Source organism: Tamandua tetradactyla, chromosome 6, assembly GCF_023851605.1.
Source record: "Tamandua tetradactyla isolate mTamTet1 chromosome 6, mTamTet1.pri, whole genome shotgun sequence".
In the NCBI taxonomy this organism is placed as follows: domain Eukaryota; kingdom Metazoa; phylum Chordata; class Mammalia; order Pilosa; family Myrmecophagidae; genus Tamandua; species Tamandua tetradactyla.
The window spans coordinates 30,806,352-30,823,477 of record NC_135332.1 but is presented as its reverse complement, the minus strand read 5'-3'; the positions used below and the strand labels follow the sequence as shown (position 1 = coordinate 30,823,477).

The window sequence follows — 17,126 nt, the reverse complement described above, 5'->3', positions numbered from 1 at the left end:
AAGTAGAAAGACAGCCTCACAATGGGAGACAATATTTGGAAACGACATATCAGATAAAGGTCTAGTATCCAGAATTTATAAAGAGATTGTCCAACTCAACAACAAAAAGACAGCCAACCCAATTACAAAATGGGGAAAAGACTTGAACAGACACCTCTCAGAAGAGGAAATACAAATGGCCAAAAGGCACATGAAGAGATGCTCAATGTCCCTGGCCATTAGAGAAATGCAAATCAAAACCACAATGAGATATCATCTCACACCCACCAGAATGGCCATTATCAACAAAACAGAAAATGACAAGTGCTGGAGAGGATGCGGAGAAAGAGGCACACTTATCCACTGTTGGTGGGAATGTCAAATGGTGCAACCACTGTGGAAGGCAGTTTGGCGGTTCCTCAAAAAACTAAATATAGAATTGCCATACGGCCCAGCAATACCATTGCTAGGTATCTACTCAAAGGACTTAAGGGCAAAGACACAAACGGACCTTTGCACACCAATGTTTATAGCAGCGTTATTTACAATTGCAAAGAGATGGAAACAGCCAAAATGTCCATCAACAGACGACTGGCTAAACAAACTGTGGTATATGCATACGATGGAATATTATGCAGTTTAAGACAGAATAAACTTATGAAGCATGTAATAACATAGATGGACCTGGAGAACATTATGCTGAGTGAGTCTAGCCAAAAACTAAAGGACAAATACTGTATGGTCCTACTGATGTGAACCGACATTCGAGAATAAACTTGGAATATGTCATTGGTAACAGAGACCAGCAGGAGTTAGAAACAGGGTAAGATAATGGGTAATTGGAGCTGAAGGGATACAGACTGTGCAACAGGACTAGATACAAAAACTCAAAAATGGACAGCACAATAATACCTAATTGTGAAGTAATCATGTTAAAACACTGAATGAAGCTGCATCTGAGCTATAGGGTTTTTTTTTTGTTTGTCTGTTTGTTTGTTTGTGTCTTTTTTTTTTTTACTATTATTATTTTTATTTTTTTCTCTATATTAACATTCTATATCTTTTTCTGTTGTTTTGCTAGTTCTTTTCCTAAATCGATGCAAATGTACTAAGAAATGATGATCATGCATCTATGTGATGATGTTAAGTATTACTGATTGCATATGTAGAATGGAATGATTTCTAAATGTTGTGTTAATTTTTTTTTCTTTAATTAATAAAAACAAAGAAGGAAAAAAATAAAATAGAGAATAAATAAAACATAGATATAATGGCACGTATAGACTGGAAAATTTTTAAATAAAATTAAGAACAGATGTTTATGTAGTAAATTTGGATTTTTATTTTTTTAAGAATCCATAATCCTATCTCCTTCCCTGTGCTTTCCAATGTGGTAGCTACTAGCCCCATTTTGCTACTGAACACTTGAAATATGGCTTGTCTGAATTGACATGTGTGGAATAGTGAAAATACATGCTGGATTTTGAAGATTTGGTACCCTGAAAACAACAAAAAAATATATTATTAATACTTTAAAAATTTTTTTATTTTGGGTATATTGGATTAAATAAACTCTGTTATTAGAATTTGAAAAAAAAAGATGGTAGGAAGAAAAAGAAAAAGAAGATGTAGGAAAATTGTTTAAAGGAGGGGAAAAAATTACATATTTATGGGAAGCTCTCAGTTTTTAAATATGTTAGCAGTTCCTTTAAACTTTGTCTTTTCCTGGTTCTTCAAGTCCAGAAACATTTTTTTCGTATTCAATCCAAGCAAAGAAATTGATAGTGGTGAGACTGGCAGTTTAACATGGGACAGGACATCATACTACATTTATTAAATATTTTTAATGGTCACCTGACTTTACTGCTCAAACAATATAAATAATTTCTTACTGTTAAAATTAGTTGGACAGATATTGAGGATCAATGTTAAATCATGTCTGTACTGTTTTAATCAGTAAAGGTTTGGTTAAATTGAAAGGGAGAAAAGGTTATAGAGGGCCAAAAACAAATTTTCTTCTTTCTATGAAGAAAATCCAGTTTGTAAAGCCACTTTAAATCAGTTGTAAATATAGACTTAGCAATGGAATCGGATAGTTTGACAACTGACTTAATATCTTTTCTGATAATGGAGAGAATTTGATTGGCCCATTTGGACTCTACATAATGAGTAACTATAGTACCTCACCAAGGTCTTTTTTGCATTCTGAATCATTATCAAACGTCCTTAATTACCGTTTGATTGCTTTTCACCAATGCATTATCTTTCATTTACCCACATTGAAATTCTTGAGCCTTCTATTCACTTTTTAAAATATAACTGCAAGGAGATTGTATGATAACATGGGTTTTGGTCTCAGCTCTGCCGCTGGGTCTCTTGTTTGTAATAAATCACATTGGGCTAGCCGCTAAGATTCTTTGGGGTTCAGTTTCTGATCTGTGAGTAAAAATCATTTGGATATTTATAAGATGCTTTTATATTTCTAGAATTACTGTATTCATCAAACATTTATGAAACACCTTCCGTGTGCAGGTACAATACAGGGTGGTCTGGGTACATGTCCCTTGCTCTCAAAGTTTTCAGGCTTATTAAGAAGTCTCTTCACTTAATTCAGACCAGTTTAGCTCTTGAAGAATTAAGTAGTAATAACAAATTGTCTTGGATTTTCACTACCCTACCCCATACTCTTATTTCTTCTGCCTTGTGTTTTTCTATTTTTAATCCAATTTCCCATTCCAGAAAACAGACCTAGCTCCTCAGTCCCATTATAAGGTTTATTTTAATTATTATTTTTAATTGCTGTAAAATATTTATAACACAAAAATAATTTTAACCATTTAAAATGGACAGTTCTTTGATACTGAGTATATTGACAATACTATGTAACTTTCACCACTGTTTGCAGACTGTTTTCATCATCCCAAACTAAAACTCATACTCAACAATAACTCCGCATTCCCCCCCTCTCCCGCCTCTGGTTACCTGTTCTGCTTTCTGTCTCTATGTATTTTTTTTTTTTTTTTTTCGCATAGGCAGGCATCGGGAATCAAACCAGGGTCTCAGGCATGGCAGGTGAGAACTCTACCACTGAGCCACCGTGGCCCGTCTTCTGTGTATTTCATATGAGAGAAACCATACATTTTTTTTGTTCTTTTGTGTTTGACATTTCATTCAACATGATATCTTCAAGGTTCATTCATGTCATAATATGTACTGGCACTTTTCTTTTTATGACTGGATAATATTTCATGGTATGGATATGCCACATTTTGTTTATCCATTCATCTGTCGACGGAGACTTGGGTTGCTGTTATGAATAATGTTGCAACGAACATTGGTGTACAGATTATATCGTGTTCAAATACCTGGAAGTGGAATTGCCAGTCACATAGTAATTCTATGTGTGACTTTCCGAGGAACTGCCAAATTGTTTTCCACAATGGCTGCATCATTTTACATTGCCACCAACAGTGTAAAAGGGTTCCTATGTCCTTGCATCCTCTCCAACACTTATTTTCTATTTTGTTTTTTTTAAAATAGTATCCATTCTAGTGGGTATGAAATGGTATCTCATTTTAGTTTTAATTTATGTTTCTCTAATGGTTAATGATGTTGAGCATGTTTACATATACTTAGTGGTCATTTGATTATCTTCTTTGAAGAAGTCTCTATTCAAATCCTTGGCCCATTTTCAAATTAAGTTGTCTTTTTGTTGTTGAGTTGTAGGAGTTCATTATGTATTTTGGATATTAAGCCTTTATGAAATATATGGTTTCCAAATATTTTCTCCCATTCTGTAGGTTTTCTTTTCACTTTCTTGATAATGTCCTTTCACAAAAGTTTTTAATTTTGATGAAGTCCATTTTATCTGTTTTTTTCTTTTGCTGCTTGTGCTTTTGGTAGTAAAATCTAAAATCTATTGTCTGTAATGTGGTCCTGAAGGTATTTCCCTTTGTTTTCTTCTAAGAGTTTTACAGTATTAGGTCCTATATTTAGATTGTTAATCCATTTTGAACTAATTTTTGTTTATGGTTAGAGGTAGGGGTTCACATTCATTGTTTGGCATGTGGATTTCCATTTGTCCCAGTACCATTTGTTGAAGTCACTATTCTTATTCTTTCCCCATTGAAAGGATTTGGTACCCTTATTGAGACTGAATCACTATAGCTGTACAGATTTATTTCTGCACCCTCAATTCTATTCCCTTGGCCTATATGTCTATCCTTAAGCCAATAGTATTCTGTTTTAATTATTGCAACTTAGAAATAACTTTTGAAATCAGGGAATGTGAATTCTCAAGCTTTGTTCCTCTTTTTCAAGATGAGTTTGGCTATTTGGGGCTCCTAGAAACTCCATATGAACTTGAGGATCAGCTTCTCCTCATCTGCAAAAAAGTGGCTGCTAGAATTTTGGTAGGGATTGCCTTGAATTTATATCACATTAGGAAGTTTTGACATCTTAACAATATTAAGTCTTCCAATCTAATAAAGATGGGATGTCTTTCCATTTATTTAGGTCTTCTTTAATTTCTTTCAACAATGTTTTGTAGTTTTCAGTGTACGATTCTTTCACTTCCTTGATTAAACTTATTCCTGTTTTTTTCTTTTGGATGCTACTGTAGATAAAATTGTTTTCTTGATTTCCTTTTCAGGTTGTTATTACAGTATATGAAAACCCAACTGACTTCTGTGTGCTTATCTTGTATACTGTAACTTTGCTGTATTCATTTATTAGTTTTAGAAGCTTTCTTGTGAGTTCTTCAGGATTTTCTAGACGTATAATCATGTCATCTATGAATAGGGAGAATTTTACTTCTTCCTTTCTAATTTGGAGGAATGTCTTTATTTCTTTCTCTTGCCTGATTTCTCTGGCTAGAACTTAAGCAGAATGTGGTGCCATTTAGTGTTTTAATTATGTTGAGATACCCAAATGAGTATAATTAAGAAACAGTGAAAATTGTGCCTTTTTAATCTGTAAATTTATAGCAAAGGAGCAATATAAATTTCTGGGGGATAAGATACTGGTTTCTTGGAAACTCTGAAAAATTACTCTAGCATGTTCTAATTTAATTTACTTAAAATTTACTTAAAAATTTAATGATAAGTAGGTGCTGAATGAAAGAAATTAATTCTAAAAGAATGAGGACATAGAATTTTTTTCCAGGGCCCATACTTGTAAGTAGATGATTTGATAGAGATCTGTCTCCATTAATAATGGTACTCAGAATTCATTAGAACAAAAGAGCATACTTTTCAAAAGAGTTGCTACTTGAAAATGAAATAGAGATTGAAAGCTTGGGTACATATATATATATATATATATATATATATATCAGATTTTTTCTAATTTCTACATGTTTAATAAAAGACATATGTAATCTAAGAATCACCTAGTCACGGGAATGATAACGTATTGGATTAGAAGTTGAGAGACTTGAGTTCTGAATTCAAGCAATGCGACTGTAGCCATCTGACTATGACTAATTGTAACCTTTAACATTCATTTGCCTTATTTGTAAAATACTTGCCCTGCATGTTTCCTAGAGCTGTTAAAAAATCTCAAATAAGATCATGGATATCAAGATACTTTGGAATACTGGTTACAAGGGAGTGATTATATAGCCTGAAACACAACACAAAAGGACCTTAGAAGTCCTTTTAAAGGAGACCTGGAGGTTGGGGGTGGGAGTCAGGGTGGGATGCTTAAGTTATACATGTAATGTGAATTTTGAGGTTGTGGTTTCCAGGAGATCATAGTACTCAATTGGGCATACCTATTCTAAGTGGCTTCATAACTTTTAACCAAAATGAGTTGTGAAACAGAGGACCCAAATATATTTAAATGGTGTAAAGATGATACACTGTACAAGTGGTAAAGTAAATTTGGTTTTGCTCTTTTATTGGTAATTAAAGCTTTAATCCATATTGTCAAAAATGAAAAGTATTTTTTTAACTTCAAGCTTTCCTCCTTTTATTTGGCCTTTGGCCTTTAGAGTGGGATTGTTTTACTTGGGGGAGTTAACTTTTCCTTTAAGCAGTAAAAAAGTGTAAATAGTATGACATGCTGGAGGCTTCCTTGCAGTTGAAAGCAGCTGTTGGTCAATGAGCAAAAGAAGGAGAAAAACTGGTTGAGGATGGAAAAAGTAAAAGAAGAGGGAAGAAAAACATTTTTGAAAAGTGAGAAAGAGCTTAGATCATTTTAAAAAAGCAAAAAGAACTCTAAGTTAAAAAAAGATCTGTCTTTGAGTTCAGATACTAAAATTTGAGGTGATTAAGGATGAGGAATTGGTTCCTTAGAGGGAAAGTAGTGAAATTAGGGAAAGGTGGATAAGTCTCTTGAAGGAGGTTAGAAAGTAGAATGGTGGAGAGGGAAGAGGCTCTGTGAATTTAAAAGGATTTAGTTTCTATGAAGATATTCTGGCTTACTATGAGCATTACTTTTATTCAAGATGTGCTTTTTAACTGGAGTGTATGATGTCAGTCTCTTTACTCCCTCTGCTTGAGTAACTCCAGTGCTTTATATATTTCCTATCAACTAGGAAAAATACTTATTTTACCAATAAGAGCTAATATTTTTATTACTGGAAAGATCTGGACTGAATTCATTGGCTTTTCTGGTTTGATTCAGAGTACATTATTGTATATTTAAAATTCTGCTTGTTATTGAGGATTTTTTCTTTTTTTCTTAGTTTTTCTAGTTTACCTTTTCCCCCAAATTTATTGTTTTTGAAGAGCCTTTGTTTACTTAAAAATGTTGTTTTATTGTTATAATATATATACAATATAAAATTTCCATTTTAACTACTTTCAAGTGAATAATTCAGTGCTATTAATTATATTCACAATATTGTGCTACCATCACCACCCCATCTATTCCAAAACTTTTCCATCACCCCAAAAGAAACCTTCTGTACCCATTAAGCATTATCTCCCCATTCTCCATTCCTCACCCCTCCTAACCTGTAATCTACTTTCTGTCTCTGTGAATTTGTATATTCTAGATATTTTATATAAGTGAGGTCATACAGTATTTGTCCTTAGTGTCTAGCTTATTTCACTCAATATATCTTCAGGATTAATCTGTGTTGTCACATGTTGCTTTTTTATGGCTGAATAATATTCCACTGTATGTATGGACCTATTTTATTTATCCATTCATCTATTGTTGGGCACTTGGATTGCTTCCACCTTTTGGCATTTGTGAATAATGCTGCTGTGAACATTGGTGGTGTTTATTTTCTTAGTTCTATTTCCCATCCTCCCTCTCCTGAGACAACCTGTTACCATGAATTTAGTGTGTACCCTTTCAGTGCAATGTGTAATTATTTTTATGCCATGAAGGATGTATTACTTTACATGATTAATTTCTACACAATAAATATGTATATATATATGCATGTATATATAAAAATACATTTATATGTATAAATTCTACAGCAGTCATTGCTTTCATTCATTCTTGTTTTCAAGATTTATCCATGTTAAGAAATAGAGATCTAGGTGCTTCTGTTTCATTTCTATTTCACTGAATGAATATTTCACAGTTTAGTTTGCCCGTAGTTCCCTTGATAGACAATAAACCGTTTCCATATTTTGCCATTACAGCCTTTTACATAGTCCCTCTGTTTTGTTTTTGTTTCTGCTTCTGTGGTTTTTGTCCTGAATATCTCATTATTTGAATTCTCCCATTTACTTCAGTACTTTTGTATTCACAGTCATTTATTCCAGAGAGGGAAGGGGTTGAGAAAAAACTCATAGCTTGGAGTATTGGTCCTCTTTTACCAGAGCCAGAACTTTGAAATTTTTCAATGCCTACAGACTCTTTGGAAGCTGATAAAAATTTGCCAACTTTTGCATTTTATTATTCTACATCTTTATTTTCTTATATGCGATAGCTGTTTTTCATAAACTTCAATAACTAAATTCTCACCTAAACCCTTCCCCTTCTGAGTTTTCTTTTTCTACTTTTTTTTTTAACTGCTAGCCTACTGCCTACCCCTAAGCGTAGGGCTACTAAGTGACCTCCAAACCAATTCATGCAGTTCTTATAAGTTCCGAATGAGCTAGACATAGCTGATATTTATGGAAGAATTTCTTGGATCATTCTTAGCCAGTATAATAATCGTTTGAAAAATATGCCTTTACCTTGATATTAGATTAGAATTATTACAGATAAATTTTGTTCAGGGACCATATGTTTCAGTGCTCACTGGTTTACATTTATAATTATTTTTCTTGGAGTCTTTAATCCATCATATTTTAATCATAGTTTGTGAAGTTGAATATATTTTTTATTTTTATGCTCCATGTTTTTTTCCCCTTTAAACCTGGATCCTATTCAGTTTTTTGAGTGCTTGGAATCCTGAAGTGTTACAAATGAAAACTGTTACTCTTCTCTAATACCATACTCTCTGTGCTCCAAGTGTTTGAGTAAGACTTCCTTTCTTAACAACTAGCTTGGGTAGCCACCTGTCTCATGAAATATCAACTATCTTTAAGAATTTGGGAAGAAATTTTGTACTTAGTATTTTTTAAAGAATACTGAATAAGATCATAAAGTGAAAGTTGGGGTAATAAGCATAACTGTAGAATAGCAAATGCCTGTGTCTTTTCTCTCAGGTCTCTTCATGTCATCACGTCTTCATGTGGTTTATTCACTTCAAAAGAATTGTGATTGGGAAGTAACCTTTGGATCTAGGTTTACTCCTGCTTTAACTTATGTGAAGTATTTCATCAAAAGTATAACCTCTGTGTCCTGGCAAGTATTTGTCCTGTCACCCAGTATATCTTCCTCTGCCATCTTAATCACTAAGCTTAAATAGAGTTGGTTACCTGATCTTTGACACATCAACCTCATATTTTATGCCACAAAAATGTCTTAAATGTTTTTTTAGAAGAAAATTATGTTCTTATATGGAACATTAACTCCATGGATTTACCCCCCCCCCCCAAAAAAACCAAACTATGCTATGAAGCTTTTTTTAGTTCCTAAGTCAAAAATAAATTTTTTTCTATCTGTAGTCATCTTCTTTAGGTATTTCATCTGGTTATATAGCAGAAGCTATAACATAGCTATACGTTTCTACAGGAGTCAGAATATAAAGAGCTTTCTTCTTGAAATTATATTTTGTTTGCATAATCCTCAAAAAAATCTTAAAAATAACAAAAAGTATAGATCAGGGAAGCAGTCAGTCTTAATACTGCATGTTGTCAGTTTCCACAGTGGTTATGCCAGTTTATTCCTGAACCAGCAATATATGAGAATTCTTTTTCTCATGTGCTTCGACAGCATTTTTATTAAAAACAAGCATTACATATCTGTTAAGGCCTGTTTAATTTATTTATTTATTTATTTTTTGTAATGATTCAGGCCCATTAAGGCAGTGGACTCACTAGAGCCTGTGGGATCAGATTGCTCTCTACTCAGATGTACCCTATCGTCCTAGGGTACATGGGCCATTTCTCCAAAACCTATCCTTCTCCCAAAGGGAGATACATATCACCTTTACCTGAAGAGCCACCTATGATTGTGCAGTTTTGGACTGTACAAAGGCACCAACTAAAATTATAAGAGTTCTAGTCTGTTAAATTTTCATAAACTTTTAAAAAGCCTTTGCTATGACCCTATAATATTAAGAAGAACATAAATCTGAGACTTGTTAGTAAACAAGTTTTGACAGACAAGGGAAACAAATGTTTTAATTGGTGGAGTTACTGATTTATCTTTCAAGGACAGAAATTCAAAAAAAAGGGGAATTGGGGCGGGCAACAGTGGTTCAGAGGCAGAGTTCTCATATGCCATGCCAGAGTCCCAGGTTTGATTCCTGGAGCCTGCCTATGCCAAAAAAAGTGGTGGTGGTGGGAATTAATTCAATCATTTGTTAAATAACTATTTCTAGCCTACTATGGCTAGACACTGTCTGGGTGTGGCAACAAAACAAAAATATCTGTCTTCTTGAAGCATACATTCCCATTAGACGATACTGTAAAAAGTATAGTATAAATTGCCCTACATGCTATAGAGAAAAACAAAGGAGGGAGGACCAGGATTCCTGTTTAAGTGTGGTCAGGAAAGGCCTCAGGGAGGGGAGGGTGTGTACCAAGGAGAAGATCCAGGGAAAGAGTTATCCAGGCAGAGAAAAGAGCTAGTACAAACCCTCAGGCAAAAATGAGCCTATTTGTCTGAGGAGCTACAGCAAAGTAGGACAGTTTGGCTGAACAGAGTGAGCTGGGAGAAGGGTGTAGGATGGTGAGACCAGTGAGTCATAGGAGTCCAGATTGTACAGGGCCACCTTGGAGACTTTACCTTTTACTCCAAGTGAGATGGGATGTCATTGGAGGTTGGATCAGACTGTGATTAAACTGAGAGAGTAAAAGCCTACCTTTGCTTCTTCAAAAGCCTTTGCTTATTATAATAATTCAGGTGTTAAAATGATAAACATTTGTGTCAGTACCAAAAATTCCCCTGAGATATGGATCTTCGGTATTGCATTTAAATTCAAAGAAAGAAAGTATAATAGGAAATCCTGTCCATAGGTGGCCCTGCTATATTGCTGAATTCTTATCCTGAATTTCTTAAAAAAAAAAATCATGTGTGTATTCTGGACGAAACATTGTATTCCCCCTAAGACATTGTAAGCTATATGTGTAGTTATTCAAGGGCTATTGGTTTATTTTAATAATGTATGCTTTAAATATTTTTATTGTTTATATTGAAATATAACACACAAAAGTAAACAAATGAATTGATTAAGAAATAATTTTGGAAAGCAGATACCTACATAACCACAGTTAGACCTAGAAGTATATCAGTGTCCACAGAAGCCTGTGGCATGTCCCTTCCATATAACCCATACCATTCCTCAGAGGTAATCAGTATTCACTGATGATCATTTCTTTACTTTTCATTAGAATTTTACAGCCTATGGATTCATTTCAAGCCATTAGAGTTTAGTTTAGTTTTTGAACTTTATATAAATGGAATAATACTGTATGTGTTCTTTTCTGTCTTCTTTTAGAACCTAACAATGTTTATAACTTTCATGCATTATATATATAGAAGTGTGATTCAGTTTCATCACTGTATAGTATTCTTTTTTATGAACATTCCATAAATTATGTATCCATTTTATTGTTGATGGACTTTTGGATTGTTTCTAATCTTTGACTATTAAGACCAGTGGTCATATGAGCATTCTTGTTTATGGGGACTGAGGCACATGTGCAGGAATTCTTCTAGGACATATATTTGGGAGTAGAATTGCTGGATATATATTTTTCTTCAGTTTTATTAGATAATAATAAACTGTTTTCCAAAATGGTTGAATCAATTTTTTTTTCCTACCAGCAATGTGAGAGTATCCCTGTACCTCCGAGTCCTTACCAGTATTGTCAGACTCGTTCTAGTTCGTGGGGCCTAAAAATATTAGTTCTAGAAAATTGACGGAGAAAGCAAAACTTTAAGCTTTAAAAACTAGAGCGAAGAGCTAAAGGTATTGATTTCTGCTTTAAGAAACATAGATATTCAGAACGTTTTCATTTGTTAGTATTGATTGATATCTTCAGTGCCTAGAAGTAATTAAAGTGTTAAAGGCAGCTCTCTTTAACTGCAGAGGGTCAGAAACCTTGTCTTTTTTACCACTCCATCCCAAAGAATGTCCTACATAATTGGTGCTCACTAAATATTTGTTGAATGAACTCAACCTGACTCCTGCCTCTCTTTACTGAACTATATGGTTGTTTTTTGTTATTATTTTTTGGTTTAGAAAATGTGCCCATTTATTAGGTGCATTTCTGCATATAAAACAAAAGAAATACAGCAGTCTGTGAGACATTGAGAAGTGAAACATTGGTCCAAGGTGACCCAATAGCAGCTCCCATTTATAATTACAACAAACAGGACAGGTGAGACAGAAGGAAAGCTATTGGGTTCAAAGGTCACCCTACTGATTTTTCTGATCTATAAGTGGAAGCCAGGATTCCCTGATTCTTTCTCCTTGACCTAAGCAATTCTGTGTGAGGGTTTTGTAACCTTTGTTTTGTGGTACTGATGGAGAGTCTCCTATTTTAGCTTCAGTATTTTAGGACATTTTTTGGTGAGGACACATTCCATTACTGATAGTAACCAGACTTGGTTTACCAAAATCACTGGTATAAATAACATATTTATACCAGTGTACCAGTTAAAGTAGGTATTCACATTTCAGGAGAAGCTTCTATCTTTAAAGAATCACTTCTCCTTGATTTATGCAGTACTCATTTTCCCATAAAAGAGAAGCGAGCACCTGAATTTTCTGCCCAGGTTATGCTCCAGGAAGCCTTGTAACTGCTCCTTCTTATCCCTGTTTATTTTGAGTCACTTTGCAGGATATGATAGATATTAGAGTGATGTTGTGGCTTAGTCAATATATCTCACTAATCTGCAGCGAGAACCTCTCTCTTTGCCTTGTATAATCAGTATTAATTCAGTCTTTAGTGACAAAAGGAAAAAAAAAGCCCTCAGTAGTGGCAGCTCTTTATTAAAACCACAGAATATATGACTTTGTTTAACTGTGTCTTGCTTTGATGTAATTTACCTCCAGAACACTTTTAAAAAGAATTTACATAAAGACAGATTTAGAATAATTTCTTCAATATTGTGTGGCATAGCTGGCAAAAGTGATCACTCTCTTCTTGTAACTATTGGCAGGGGTCAAGTCACTTATTTCATTTTTGCTTCCCTCATAGGCCAGTAGAAGAACTGACTTTCATTTATAAGTATAATCTTCTTGATAGAGCATGAGAAAAAGAGCATTTATAGCTAATGATGAGATATAAGAATGGTAATTTTTGACTAGTAATTCCTTTTTGCTAGTCATTTCTTTGCAATTTATCACCTACTTTTCTAAGATTTCCTCTTTTGAGAGAAGCCAAAATAAAGACATGTATAAGATTCAGAATTTAATTACATCTGATTCATCATCTTTATTTCCAACAGAGATTTCCTGTTTAGGCAAGACAGCTTAGACTCTTCCTACTGACTTAACTTGGTGAGTTTTTACATAGTATTTTAAACATAGTTTAAGATCATGAAGGAAAAAGCAGAATGATATGCATAGAAATATTTACCGTGGTTAAAAAAAAATGTACATTTTGAGTGCAGTCTAACTCATTATAATATAAATGTAAAATTGAGGATGTATTAGATAAGCATGTAAGATTTTCTTTTCTTTTTTTAATAATGAGTATTACAAATAGCGTTAAAGAAACATTTTTCATTTTTCAAAAGAAGTTTTATTCTAAATATTTTTACCTCGAATAAACCAAAGCTATTTATTCAGATTTTTTCTAGTGATAACTGTATTTAGGGAAAAGCTTTACATTACGATGTTTGGAATTAAATTTTTAATCAATGGCTAATAATACATGATATGGAGATCTTAGAGTAAGATTATTTTTCTCCCTAGAAAAGATCTTCAGGGAAATCATAGTTTATAAATGAAGATACCTCAAAGCAATTCTTGTGCTTCATTTTAGTCTATAAAAGGAGTTTTATTCTGAGCAGATTGCCTTTGTGTATATAATTTAGAGTCCATCTCTCTCTATGGGTAACGAAAAAAATCTTTCTGCCATTCTGGCTGACATCCTAAACTTTTTACTTTGTGGTATGAGATTCTTGTCTCAAATGCTTATGTGTGCTTTTACAGAATTTCGATTGGTAAAATAGATGTCATTGTGGGGTTTTTTTGGCATGAGTAGGGTCCAGAAATTGAATCGGGTCTCCGGCTTGGCAGGCGAGAACCCTGAGCCATCATTGCCTGCCCCCTTTTTTGCTGTTGCTGTTCTGTTTTAATCTTTAAAATTTTGACACAAATTTCCTGAAGCCAGGAAATTCAGTTAAGACATTTTCTGTCCAACTTTCCCCATTTTGTCTGCCTCTGTGGTATTAGTTTTTCCTTGCGTCATGAATTTTGGAATGAACACTTAAACTAAGAACTTCCTGCCTATCCTTTGTTCCATTTAGTTAGAATCTTAATGTTAGCATAGAAATTGGCTTTTTATAATTAACTTTAAAAGAAGAGGAAATTTATTTTCTGCAGATGGTTTCTAGGTAAGGAGCGTGTCCCTGTAAACTGTAGTCAAGTTTCTTCAGTTAAGACCAATGTAAAAACAGAAATTTGAAAGCATATTTGCACTGGGATCTCTCTTTCATAGTTAGAGGGAGATCTTTATGTCTCTCATAAAGAAAAATGTCTCCAGGGAATACTGAAGTCTGTAGTACTAGATACTAGTTATTAATGCTGAACTCGATTGGTTGCCCTTGTAGTGTACTGCATCCTCTGGAGCAGGTAGGCTCCTTTTTAGCTTCTGAGGTAATGATCTTAATCCAAATTGTATACCTTAAGACTAATTTAGACTTTCTCTTTTGAAATGAATTTCTTGGGCCCTTTCCGTAGCCAAATTCTGTTATCTAGAAATATTTTAAATGATATGACCAAAGTGTAGGTGGCCAAAGAGAACCATGTGTTGAATTCAGCTTCTATAAAGGCAAGAAGACCCTGTAGGGTTGTGCAACCCTGACTGATTTGTTGTTGTTGTTGTTGTTGTTTTAGTGCTAATCCAGCTCTTATTTCAGAATAAGCAAACTCTCAGCCCAGAGAAAAATCTTCATTCTTCCCAAGATCGCTTTCTGGCCTCAGAGATTTTTGCCCAAGCCATTCAGTGGAATCAACACATCATTATAATTTGTGGAATGGAAAAGTTGCTGATTAGTTTTGCCTTTCTAACTTCATTTCAATTTAGGACTGATACCTACTTTAAGGTGAAATAGCCCCTTTATAATCAGGTTTTTTTCCTGATTTGGGTGCATATTGTTCCATTTCAGATATTTCCCATGAAATGAACTTTGAAATTGATGTGTGGAGTTTAGTCTAATGAACTCTATCTTGCTATACTTCTCCTCCCCCAACCCTCTTCTTCCTTCTCTTCCCCTTTCCTCCTCTTCCTCTTTCTTTTTTATTTTTAAGGCAGCCAGAGTTTTTCTTCCTAGCAGGGGTCCTGTAATTAACTACATCAGTATATCACCTGATTTAGGTACTATAATACCTTGTGAAACCTGTGTTTGTTGCAGCCATGTTTTATGCTGCTGGATTCCATCCAAGTGGAGATAGGAACTTTTCCTCTGATAATGTGTGTCAGTGTATTTAGCTCATCAGTGATTGTGACTAAATTAAAAAGCAAAACAAGAAGTCTGTTAATGTCTCTGGAGTTGGAGTCTTAACAAGGTCATTGAGTGGCATCTCCCCCTTTCCAGGATAAACCTCTGTATTTGGAGCAGAGCATGCATTGCATTCTCACTGGGCATGTTTTGGGGGTAGGGAATTATGCTAATAAATCTATATCAACAATTCTTATATAATGGATAGTTTTTTAAGGGTAGGGATTCCCCAGCCCTAACTTAATTGGCACTGCCTTTTTCTGCTCTTTGATTTTTTTGCTACCAGGAGAGTTGCATCCAAGGTGAGAATTATTCCATAACCTTTTAGCTGACTGTTAAGTTCTCCTTGGGAACAAGGACACTTGGCAGTTATTTATAACCTATAGAGAAGGGCCATAAGGCTCTAAACAGCCATTCTTCCCTGAGACTTATGAGTCAGTGGAACATTCTGTTGGCTATCCCACTGGTTTCAGTGGCTTGAGATTCTTTCAGGTACCTTCCTGTTCATCTTCAACCTTACTTTGTCTGGATGAGCCTTACTAGCCAGGTTATTTCTATAAAACTCTTTGAATAGTTAGATTGAGGAGAATGAGGAAAAAACAGCCTTTTTATAAAGTGCAAAAGTATGTCTAATCCGCACAATCATTTTAGAGTGTATGCCTACCTAAGAGATATTTGTAAACTAGGAAAATCTTAAATGTACTGATATGCACACGTGATAATATACTTCTTTTTTAATTTTCCTTATATACAAGAGTTGCAAGAGTAGTTCAACTCTTAATTAAGTAAATGTTTGGCTATACCAGAAATATGTTCTACTTCAGGCTACATCTTAGCCTAGTATAGAAAAAACTTAGTTATGTGTCTAAATATGCTTATCTATGTATACACATGTCATGTGTATGTATTTATTGTTAATTGTCTTTTCCTTACATGTCACTGTTAAGGGACTCAATCCCATGTTAGGTATGAAAATTATAAGTCAAATCTAAGTAAAAAAGACTGTGCCTCACTTTTATCAATATTTGGAATTTATTTGTTTTAGAATTTAACTTGAAATAACTTAGACATTTAGCCTGCGTGCAGAATATTTTTAGTTCCTAAACAATGCAGTAATGGTATTTTCTGTAACCAGGATTAACATATACTTATTCTGGGAAATGCTTATATTACTGTTATTTTGTGGGTTCGGGAGCTTCTCTATTTGACCCTGCAGGTTTCCTTTTATCCAAGTTCTCTGGGATTTTTTTTTTAATTGAAAAAAAAAAGATGCAAACAAGTTTTAGAATGTATTCAATCATTTCTTCAGAATTGAAGTAATTTGAACTGATAGTTCTTTTTTTTGTTCGTTTTATAAATATTTCTGGATTCTATAGCTGTTATTCATTCAGCAGCTCTCAAACTTTAGTTTATTAACAAGAACTCATTAAGAAAGAATATAATCCCTAAAGAGAAAGAGTCTAGTTATTCAACAGCAGTTTCATTGAATATAATATATTTGAGTGCCTGTTATGGTACCATTTTAGGCACTAGGGGTACTGTTCTCTCATTGAGCTTAACGTCAACTGGGGAAGACAAATGAAAAAAAATTAAGAAACAAGATAATTTAAGATAGTGGTAATAAGTGGGGCCCTTCAAATTCGGTGATCAGGGAAGACCAATCTAAGGATGTTGTATTTGATAGGAAACTTAAATAACGGGAAGGAGCTATGAAAAGTTCTGAGAAAAGAAAGAATTTTCCAGGTTGGGGAAAGAGGCTGATGTATTCACAGAATAGAATTAAAGGCTTGAAAGGTATTTAATGATTGGAGGACTGTCGCCCTCCTTTAATGTGAATGCTATTCGAAAGCATTGGGAAGCCACTGAAGAATTCCCATGTTATTTCTTTTATGGGTCTGATTTATAACTTAAAACTTTGAAAAGTTAATTGTAAACGCTGTTAATTCCATTAA

The 17,126-nt window shown here is 34.0% G+C and overlaps 1 protein-coding gene across 7 annotated transcripts in view; it reads left to right on the top strand.

The window, feature by feature from the left end:
* Window positions 1-17,126, top strand: part of SPOP (speckle type BTB/POZ protein) — a 100,478-nt gene that overhangs the window by 46,076 nt on the left and 37,276 nt on the right. For 3 of the 7 annotated variants that reach the window (XM_077164709.1, XM_077164708.1, XM_077164711.1), the window contains one exon: window positions 12,955-13,006. The exons of 2 other annotated variants lie outside the window; for them this stretch is intronic. The gene's annotated coding sequence lies outside the window, so the exon portion shown is untranslated. Of the gene's footprint in view, window positions 1-8,597; window positions 8,737-12,954; window positions 13,007-17,126 lie in introns of all 7 variants that reach the window. 2 more of the 7 variants (XM_077164707.1, XM_077164710.1) reach the window with 1 other exon arrangement.